The sequence below is a fragment of the Parasteatoda tepidariorum genome, chromosome 8, assembly GCF_043381705.1.
Source record: "Parasteatoda tepidariorum isolate YZ-2023 chromosome 8, CAS_Ptep_4.0, whole genome shotgun sequence".
Lineage (NCBI taxonomy): Eukaryota > Metazoa > Arthropoda > Arachnida > Araneae > Theridiidae > Parasteatoda > Parasteatoda tepidariorum.
The window spans coordinates 17,799,738-17,810,885 of NC_092211.1; positions in this window are offsets into that span (position 1 = coordinate 17,799,738).

The following is an 11,148-nucleotide window of genomic DNA, read 5'->3' on the forward strand; positions in this document are numbered from 1 at the left end:
AAAATGATTAAGATAAAATAGTGTTTGATAGATGGCGTTGGTTTTCCTCTTAAAATTGAAAATGAAGGTAGTACTACTTTGCGGCACATTTCTTTTTTCTTAAAGTTGATAAAGTTTTAATCAAGACATTCGTCTAAAATGCTTAGTTTTATTTATTAAAATTTACAAAAATTTCGTGATTTTTATCTTGAATATTTTCACTGGAAATCGATAAGTTATTAATTTAAGTATCGTCAATAAAAATAGTAAGTTTATTATTAAACAGTGTCCCTTTTATATATTTGTTTGTCTCTCTAATTAAAAGCAAAAATGTATTTTAATTGTGAGAAACAATCTAATAGTTAATAAAAAGCTGTTATATTATCAGAATTATTTTTGTACCAAAATATAAAATCCAAACAGAGTAGTTTTAAGTTCAACAATTTATCAGTAATTTACTTTGTAAATTAAATAAATTTCAATGTTGAATAATTGTTTCTCTTGGATCTAAATAACTGTAAATAAGTACAAATTAAAAAAAAAAAAAAAAACAGAAAGTGAATCGCGATTGAAAAATTTTACCTTTAATGCAGAGAAAGACACCAGTGTCCCATGCTGTATTTCATAACCATATATTATTAAAATGCTAAATATAATATTTTCAATTATTTTGAACTAAATTAATACAAAATAATGAAAAAAGTATGAAAAGTATGTTTAATAATAATGCTGCTTCAAAGGGCTTATTCTACCTTACATTAATTGCAATTACTCCAGCAAATGAAAATTAATATAATCAACTTTCTGCTTTATCCAACAAACAAAATGGATTTCTTTATAGTAATAAAGTTTTGGCGACTTTTCCTGGCAAAAATTCATCAGAGTCAGATAAGAGTCTTCGCCAAAGTCACATAAATTCGTTCTTTAAAAAAAAATTAAGCTCTTATGTTAGTCCTTATTTTATTTGTAAGAGAATCTCAAAAACAGATATTAAAAATTATTAATAAAATTATAAAGTAAATTTTCGCAGAATTCAAAGATATTTAAGTTAATTATTTAGAGAAGTATACACAAAACAATAAACAAAAATTTCTTTCACATTCCAATTAAGTAGTAAACACTAAAAAACATTCTCAATAGGTCATATAATATAATAGTAAATATAGCCCCGGATATCAAACTGTATTTCCGCTTTTATTTACACTGAGCTTCGGTTTCGTTAACTTTTATGAGGGGTCCCATTGACCCCATTGGAAATAATCGTTGTTTGTTTGCTTCATGGTTATCTAAATCCTTTCTCAAAATATAGTTAACATCTGGGTGATGTCCGTTATACTGAATGAGAACATTCTTGGTAATAAACTTTTTTTATAGCAGTTTAGGTTTTATTGCAAGAAATAAAATGCAACAGATTTTACAATTTTGCCTGTTGTTGTCTGAGACATTTACTTTGCCTGTTTTTTGAAAGTTCTGCAAGTTTTACGATCCGATATCATCTAAGTTATATGCTATATATTTTAGCCCTCATGAATTATTTTTCGTGTCTGGCGAAGCTTTGAATAAATCACTATGAGTTAGGGGAACCATTCGGGATGCTACGCACGAGTTCGAGTTTTTGAAGATACGCAGTGCCTAAAATAAAGAATGAAACATATCTAACTTAAATAAATTATATAACCGAGATCAGATTTTCACGTAATTAACTGCAATCACAACGTTTCAGAGGGAAGATTTCAATGTTAATTAGTTATAGCAAATAATAGAATAGGTTACGAAACCAGCTACTTTAAATTGAGTATTTTTTTATTAGATATTTCAAATCTACACACATTTTAACGTTAAATTATATAAATTTAATTGCTTAAAAGTTGAATATTTAGATATTAAAATTGACATTGTTGATAAAATAATTAAAATTGGTGTTTTTGATAAAAAAAACTTTAAATTTAAAGTTATTTTTTTCTGCAACTTCAATACTAATCTGTGTAATAAAATTTTTAAAAATTTAGTTTTTTCCCAATTGGTTAGGATTAAAAATATTTGCAATTGTTGAAAGTTTTCAGGAGGCTGTGAATAATTTTTTGAATAATTTGAGTAATGATGATTTTCCTATTAGCTTTTGTAATGTTAATTTTTTGATTACGAAGAATACTAGATTTTTATTTCTTTCAACAGGGCGCAATTCAAGTCTTAACTGAGCAGCCCCAGTTGAGCATTATATTAATTTGTTACGTAATATTCTTCTTCTCTTCTTTTTTTCATTCTGCACATTTTAATAGAAGGCGTTGTTTTCTTTTGTTTTAAGTGTTTTCCTTGCATTTAGTTTGCTTGTGAAATCGCTGTTTGACTGGTTTAATGTGAGTTTTTATTTTCTCAAGTTTTTGTTTGAATTTCTTTTCTGAGTTGGTTTTACGTATTTATTTCATGTATTTTTTTCTGGACTTCTACAAAACCTTCGGGGTACTGAGAGAGCTAATTTTGGCATTTAATTTGGCCTCTCTCTCAATAGAAAAGGTTTTGTTTTATGTCCTCCGAGGCCGGTACCCCCTGAAGACGTCGGCTTCGGTGGTCATATTTTTATTTTCATTTCCTTCGTTTTTTTATTGCTATATTTAATAAATTATGTAACCGGAATCAGATTTTCACGTACTTAACTGCAATCTTAATGTTTCTGAGGGAAGATTTCAATGTTAATTAGTTATAACAAATAATATAATAGGTTACGAATCAGCTATTTTAAATTGAGTATTTTTTCATTAGATATTTCAAATCTACACATATTTTAACGTTAAATTATATAAAAATGCTTTAGAATTTTTTTTTTTAATTTGGTATTAGAACATAAAAAAGATTGTCTTTAAATTGAAGAATTATAAAAAAAAAAAAAAAAAAAAAAAAAAAAAAAAAAAAAAAAAAAAAAAAAAAAAAAAAAAAAAAAAAAAAAANCATAACAGTACATATACGCATACATATACACATTTTCTTACTCATACACATGCACAGCCACATATACATCCACATACATACGCATATACACAAACATATTCCCCATCCACATTCAGATACAATTACAGATATACATACACATATTCTCATGAGCATGCATACTGTTACTGTTATGTATTTCATACTCCCCACGTTTTTCGTCTTTCAAATTTTTGTTTTTTAATTATTATTCTCCACTACAAAAACATGGTTTTTAAAAATATTATTTTTATTTTTATTACTCATTTCTAAGCTACAAATATTTTAACATTAAAATATACAAAAATGTTTCAGAATTATTTTTTATTTCCAATTTGGTATTAGATTGTCAAGAAGTTGAAGAATTGTCAAATGAAAGAAACACTTTGAATTAATCTTGGTTAAATTATGGTTTGTTTTATTAATTGTAAAGGTTAAATATACGTAATGAGGGAAATATGCAAAGTATTTGCAAATTACTAGAAAGGAAATTAGAATTAAGTGATATTTAACATGATTAACTTCAAAATGAGAATCCAAGCAAAGTTCTATTACGTTGTCTTTGCACCAAATTGGCGATCCTTTTCGAATTTGTTTTTCCAGTTTCAGCGTTTTTAGTAACTAACAACACACTTTAAAAAGAGTGCACAAAATGCTTTTACACATTTCGCAGAAATCTAAACATCAAACGCAATCTGTTGACCCAGAGCCAAATAATTATTGCAATTGAATATCACAGAAAAGCTAAAATGAAACCATAAAAATGAAGGAAAAAAAAGGAATCGCACAGTTAAATAGAAGAAAAAACCATTCATCCTTGCTAAAATAGAGGGTAAAGCAAATTTAATTATTTATACGTTGCTCGTGGAAATCGCGGCATATGCAGCTAGAGGGTTAATTTATGATACTTAAAATCCATGCCAAAAGTCTATTATGATTAGTATGTACATTCTTCTTCTTCTTGGGCACTACAGCTTATGACAGGCCAGGCCATCCCAATAAGTTTTTGCCATCGTGACCTATTTTGTGCTATGGCCTTCCAGTTAGTTATTCCCATTATCTTTACGTTCTTCTCAACTGCGTCCAGCCACCTAGTCGCGGTGGACGACTTCTTTTTCTTGTGCCTTCTAGTTTAAAAAAAGTCACTTTTTCTGCTGAGTTTTGGTGAGATCTATAAAGGTGTGAACTATGTCTGGTTAATTATTCTTTTTACATAACTCATGATTGTAAAGGTTGCGCCATTAGTTATAGTATGCACATTAGCTGCCTAAAATTCGAGCTTACGTCAGAAAAAAAATGCCATTGAAATCTTATGACAAATTATGAAGGGAGACGGAAGTAAAAACATAAGAAAACCTGTTTGATTGTCGGGGTAAACGGTAAGAAATTATTTTTTTAATAACGGCAGGCACTGAACTTTTTGTTCTTCCCCATAGAAGATGCCGGAATTGTTACTCATTTAGCGCTACCCAGTGGGTTCATATGAACCAAAGTCACGGAGGCGAGCAACGTTACCCACGCCATACTGCCACAAACCCGTTCACAGGGTGGGCCACATTCACTCATTCACACAACAGAAGACAACACAGAGAGAGAAACATCCATGTCCAGAGCGGGATTCGAACCCGCGGTCATTGGCTCCGCAGTCAGACACGCTAACCACTCGGCCGCCTGACCGGCACGGAACGAAATTGAAAGGTATATTGAATAAAAAGAACCTCCTGCCCTTCTAAAGGATTTTGCCACCTCTTACATGTATCAGTTTCTGTAAGAAATCTAAAAATAAATACCCAAGGAGATAATTATTGAAAACTTTGTATATTTGTAATTTCTTTAAATATGCACTCATTTCTATCAACACCTTCAGATTTTTCATTTATAAGCATCGTAAGATATTGAGCTTATTTAATTATAATAAATACTTAAAGAGATAATTATTGACTATCTTTATTGTTTGTGTTTATTCGAACGGCGCAGTAAAATTAGAGGAAATCAACTTTTAAACTTTGAAAGGTATTGAGTTTATTTAATTTTATTGAAAAAATATACATTTGTTTCGACTACAGTCAGATGGGGTGACTTTGTGCAAACTGTCATTTTTTCAATTTTCGTGTCACTCCATCTAGGGGTATTTTTTTAAAGCTCGGTATCAACTGATTTGAGTTGTCAACGTAACGAACTAATGGTTTATCAAGAACTGGCAATGTAAACATGGAAAAATGTTGGAAAAATGTGAGCTCAAGTTTCAAACACGTCGTAAAATCGGAGGCTGCAAAGTCTGCTCGGTTGAAGAGGTTCTAATTATCCTGGCCAGGAAGGTAGGTTATACTTTAAAAGTCTTATCAATTGAGATAACAAATCATGCATAATTTTTTGTTTTTAATTATTATAATGTAAGTTATTGAAAAAACGACAGTTTGCGCAAAGTCCAATCGTTGCACAAAGTCACCCCATCTGAAGGTACTTCAAATGTTTAGCTGATAAACTTGCCTTTTTTAGTTCATTAAGCGGCCATCAGAAGTAATTAATTTTGATAATTTTTTAAAGATTAAACTTAAACTTTAATCAAAATGCTAATACGCTTTTTTCCCAAGACATTTAAAAAAATTAAAAATCCTCTCTTTTAAAAGACATTTTTTCATCTAAAAAACATAACCATTTAGCTAGTTTTATCACTAACATGAAAAACAGAAGTTTAGAAAATAGATTGCTTTGTATCTTCGCTTCACTTTCTCCCAGTAAAATGTATTTAAAATTAAAATTTACTGTTTATCCGAAATGTAGTAGAAAAGTTTTTTTGAACAAGTACTTATAAGAACTATTGATTTAGCAATTATGTAGTACATAATAAAATCCAATAATTTTGCTGCAGTTTTTGGGACAATGCGTAAAAACTAACTTAAATTGATGCCCTGGTAATTCAAGAATAATTTTAAAACATTAAAAAAAATTATTTGTTTTAAAAGAAATCAACTCTGTTTTTATTCAAAAGTTTCTAAATGTTTTTGAAATGTAATTACATAGAACATAAAGATCGAGTATTAAACTAGTGAAATTCTTAAGTTATTTGAAAAATTCTTTTGTCTGATACGAAAATTGTCCGTGACAAGGGGCAAGTAAAGATAAATGAAGGCTCTTTATTTGAAATAGTGGGAACAAAATATGTCGCCAACAACAGGCACCAGAACAACACGCTTTATGTGTTCAAATAAACGACAGGAACGACGACATGTGTCTGCTGAAATAAGACAATAACTGCAATTTTAACGGGGATTGATATTTAAGAAAAAGGAAGAAACTGGTATTTATAAGAATTCTTTGAATTTCCGAACATTGGATTAAATGAAATGTCGATTTTACTGATGAAAGCTTTTCTAAAATAAAGCTGTATTGATAATATAGGACCATTGTTGAGCAGCGACGCAATTTAGAGTTTACGATTACCAATGTTCAAATTCCTAACCTTGTAATTTTGAACTGACTCCAGAAGACAAAGAAACTCCTGGATCAAGGATTGGTAGAAATTTGTCTTCGTGGAGGACCTTTTGATGGAACTAACCCACCTTTGCGTTATATGGTTAGGAAAACAGTGAAAAATTCCCAGGGTTAGCCCGATAACAAGAGATTTCAAACTCATGATCCGTCTACCATTGAGGATATTTTCCGTCAGCACTGTGGTCGGTGTGAGCTGGTGGTGAAATTTGTATGTTCTAGCTATATCTGACACTCGAATCTGGGTCACCTCTTTGGAAGGCGAGCACTCTATCCCCTGAGCCACCACGGTTCACTATTGATAGTATTTTATGTTATTTAACATTGTGGAACGGTAAACCCGTTTTTTTTTGGGGGGGGCGGGTATACGACTACTAATGTTCAACTTCGAAACTCTTTAATCTCCAATCCAATCCAGATGACAAGGAAACTTCATGATCTAGTATTGGGAGAAATTCGTCTTCGGGAGGTCTTTTTGATGGTACTAAACCGCATTTGCGTTACATGAAGAGGAAAACCTCCCACTGTTAGCCCGACGCAAAGAGGACTCTAACCCATGATCAGTCTACCACTGAGGATAATTTACATCACTGTGATCAGAGCAAGCCGGATGTGGAATCCGTATCGACAAGCCATTGCTGGAATTCCAACCCGGTTCACTTCATTGGTAGGTGGACGCTCTAACCCCTGAGCCATCACGGCTAACCATTGATAACGAAAAAATTTCATTTGTTTCAAAAAATACAAAAGTGGTATTTGAATGCTCACAATTAGGCACCCATTCTCAAGACTCGCCAGACGAGAATGAAGAGAACAAAGGAGATTTCAAATAGTTTACGTAATGTTTTCAATGAAACAAAATGGAATGGTTATACTTTTATGTAATCAATGGAATTTTTTTTATCAATTAAATCTGCATGCCTAGTGGTGTGTAACAAAATTTCCGGCCATGGGTTTCTATGCAGTTCTAATCCTGATGATGTAACTCCCCTGAAAGTTCGTCACAACATTTATGCTATTTCCTGTTATATATAGCGTTTTTGAACTGATAAATTTTAACGAAAATAGACTAAAAACGTTATTTTTAAAACTATCTATAGATTTACGAAAAAAATTTAAATTTGAAATATTCACATCCGAATTAAGATCAAGTATTTGAAGTACAGAAATTTTTTTCCATTTTCATATCTAGAGAATTACGAAATAAAATATTTATCTGAATGTCATTAGTTTTAAAATTGTGTGATTTTCTTGTTCCTTTTCAATAAAAACTGTTGAATAAAGATAGAACTGGGTGAATTTATGCCAGTGCTGACATTTTTTTTATATTAGGCATTTATATAGAGACATAAAATTTTCTGAATAATTCGGAATCTTTTATCTAAGATTTTAGTGCGATTATACGTGAAAAATGCTTCTGTCATATCTCTATTTGTTCTAGTTTACCTCATTCTGACATATAATAAATTCTACTATAAACGGGGAAAAGAAAAAAATCTACATTAATAGCCTTTTTCAGAATTTATTCTTCAGTTTAAAAAGAGTAATGGTGCATGTCATTTGTATGTATAGTGTAGTTCATTCAGCATTGATATAAATTTAGAACAGGAAAAATGTTAATGAATTAAAATATTTAAAATAAATCACAATTTACTTTACAAAAAGTACTTCAATCTTTATTAGCACGACTTCTTTAAAGATTTAAGCATTTCATAAAACTAAAATAAAATAACCAAACGATTACAAAGAACTTCATAAATTCAATTAAAAATAACAAAAGAAAACGATAAATTCGTTGATCTTTTTAGTACTTCAGTAATTATCCTTAGCGTGGAGCTGTAACCGTTAGAGCCGGTGTTGCCAACTTTTATTTAAAATTTATTAAATGTGTTCTTTTATTAAAAATTTAAATTGTTAAAAATCTGAGTGAATGAAGCTCAAGTGGTTTAGATTCTCAATGAAGGTTATAGATTATTACTTTCAATTTGTCTTACCTTTAAGCTTAAAAAATACTATGGTCTATATTGTTATTGTTCTGATATTAATTATAATATGACTAAAGTTATTTACCACCGAATTTGTAAATCTATTTAACTTGAGCTAGAATCATAAAAACTGAAGATAACGCTTAAAAGATGGCCATCCTTGCATTTTTATTTTGTCGTAATATTAATTTTCTTAACACTATTTATGAAACACAACCTTTTAGAACAAGGGAAATGCAAAAAAATCTTACGAATGTTAAAATAAAATTAAACACAATCTCAGTAATAAAGCTTAGAAAAAACTATTACCAAACCATCGCACACCTTCATATGAAAGTGGAATCTGATCTTAGTGGAGGGTTTCATCAGAATTTTTCAAGATTCCATTCCGGTTTTAGAATCTAATAATTGATTTCAATTAGATAACTAATCATAAAAAATTATTTTTAAAGCTTAAAAATTGACAGCAGGGAAAAGTATTAGTCCTTTCCTTTTTATCTACTCCGAAACCTTCCAATTTTCCAATTTACGAAAGCCTAAACTTCCGATCACGTATTTAAGCGATTCGCGCCATATCGTTCACCCACTTCGTATTTCAAATAATAAAAAACAAGATGTATTCCGAACTTTTACAGTCAGCTGCTAAATGCGCTTGGATACTTCTTTCACTCAAAACACACTCAAAGATTATCACTTTGTAAACAATTCAACCTTTGAAATCTGTGAAATTTGAAACTCTTAGCGAAGCAAATGAGTATTCTATTGTTCATACACTAAAATATTTCCTCAGAAAATCTTGTTTTTTTAAATAAAAAAATGCCATTTAGCAACTTTTTCGACTAAAGGTCTGGTTTCTGAGGACAAGCGCCTTACCTGGGCGTCAGCGTGACGTTGACGTTCCGCTGACGCTAACCTGTCCTAGTTAGCTCAGCGTCAGCAATCGGTCCAACGAACAAGGGACTAGGGAGCGGACGATTCCATAATGTTAAAAATATAAAGTTTCGTCAGGAAAAATAGGGAAAGAGGGAAATTACACTGAGAATATTGGCGATTTTTTCATTCGCGTCCTTGGCGTATTGTCTAAATTTCAAAGGTTTGCCGTCACCGTTCGTATTTGTTTATGTTTATTTTTTGCGACATTTGCTGTCATTTCGGAAATCGTATTAAATATCTTATTTGTTGAATTTTTTCGTTATGTTTTTGCTTTTATTATTGTTATCTATTTTGCTTTTGTTTTAATTTTTTTTAACATTAAAGTTAGTTTATTTGTTGCTATTTTTAATTTGGTTATTTGCGAGCTGCAGTTTATAATGAATGATATTCAACATAAATGCAGTAAATGTGAAAAAATATCATCAACGAGTTCCAATTCGTATAAACATATACGTCTGAAGCATCCGGATAAAAGTTTGGAAAATATGCCGTTCGGATCACGATCCGGCATCAAATGTGCTGTTTGTAATGAAACATTTCCGTCTAAAGCGAAAATGGATTTTCATGTTGAACAGACACATGATATTAAAATCTAGAAGGAAATTTTTGAATTTTCTTCGTTAGACTCATTTTCTTCTTAGAAAAAAATATTGAACATGAAAATCATGTATGTCCAGAATTCTGGATCTAAATAGAATGGTAGTTCTAAAACCACCGACTACTATTGTCATTGAAATGGAATGTTTAATTCTAGAGGTATTGGTGAGAGAAACATAAAATGTATGGGTAGCAACAAAATTAATGCTAATTGCCCTGCTATGATGAATCCCCTGTTATGAATATCCCCTGCTATGCTAGTTTGGATAATCCAGTTTGAATCTTAAGCTTTTTCAATTTTAATATTGATCACTCAGTGGTACAGTACCTATTATCTTAAGAAGTAAATTTCAGTTATTAAATGATGTAAAATCAACGGTAATTTTAAAAAGCTAAAATTGAAAATGCGCACAAAGTGCTAATTCAAATGGGAAATTGCCTTGATAATATGAAATCTCGACTATCACGGGTTGGTTCCGATCAATAGCAACATTTTCAATGCCGAATAATACTGTGTACGAGTTTGTTACTTCTATTTGAAACTAACAAATTTAATTTTTCCAACCAATCCATTAAGATCGTTGATCTCATGTTAAATAAACCAATCAAAACTTTTATTAGTGCATATACACCAATATAATTTATGTTTCCAAAAGACTTGATTCTGTGCTACACATATAATACCCAAGAATTACATTACAGAGGTCAAATGGTGTCGGATCTCTTCAACTATTGCCTGACACAAATCACAAATTTTTAAAAATTTATTTAATCGGCAGCACTGATGATCAAATCAATCAGTGCTAAATGCATTTAAGTATTAACACTAAACCAGAAAATGTCACTTTTTCTATCAACATTATCAGTTAATCAGACTATTCAGATTTGCCCTCTATTAAATGCCGCCTGATTACTGCAAAGTTGTTACAGCGAAACGCGAAATTGTCTATTTTTTTTTTCTCTAACAAATGAAAAGAAAAATGGATATATTAACATTAATAAAACTAATTATACATTACCAATAAAAACGTTTTCCCCGTTATTAATAATTGAAATAATTAAAAAAAAAGCATAAACATTTTTTCATATACTTCAATAATGTGTTTTTCGACTGATTTATATAATTCATTAAAAAAAATTATAAATAATATGTTTGCAATGCGTGTATTTTAATGAATTAACGACAAAAAGGTATTAT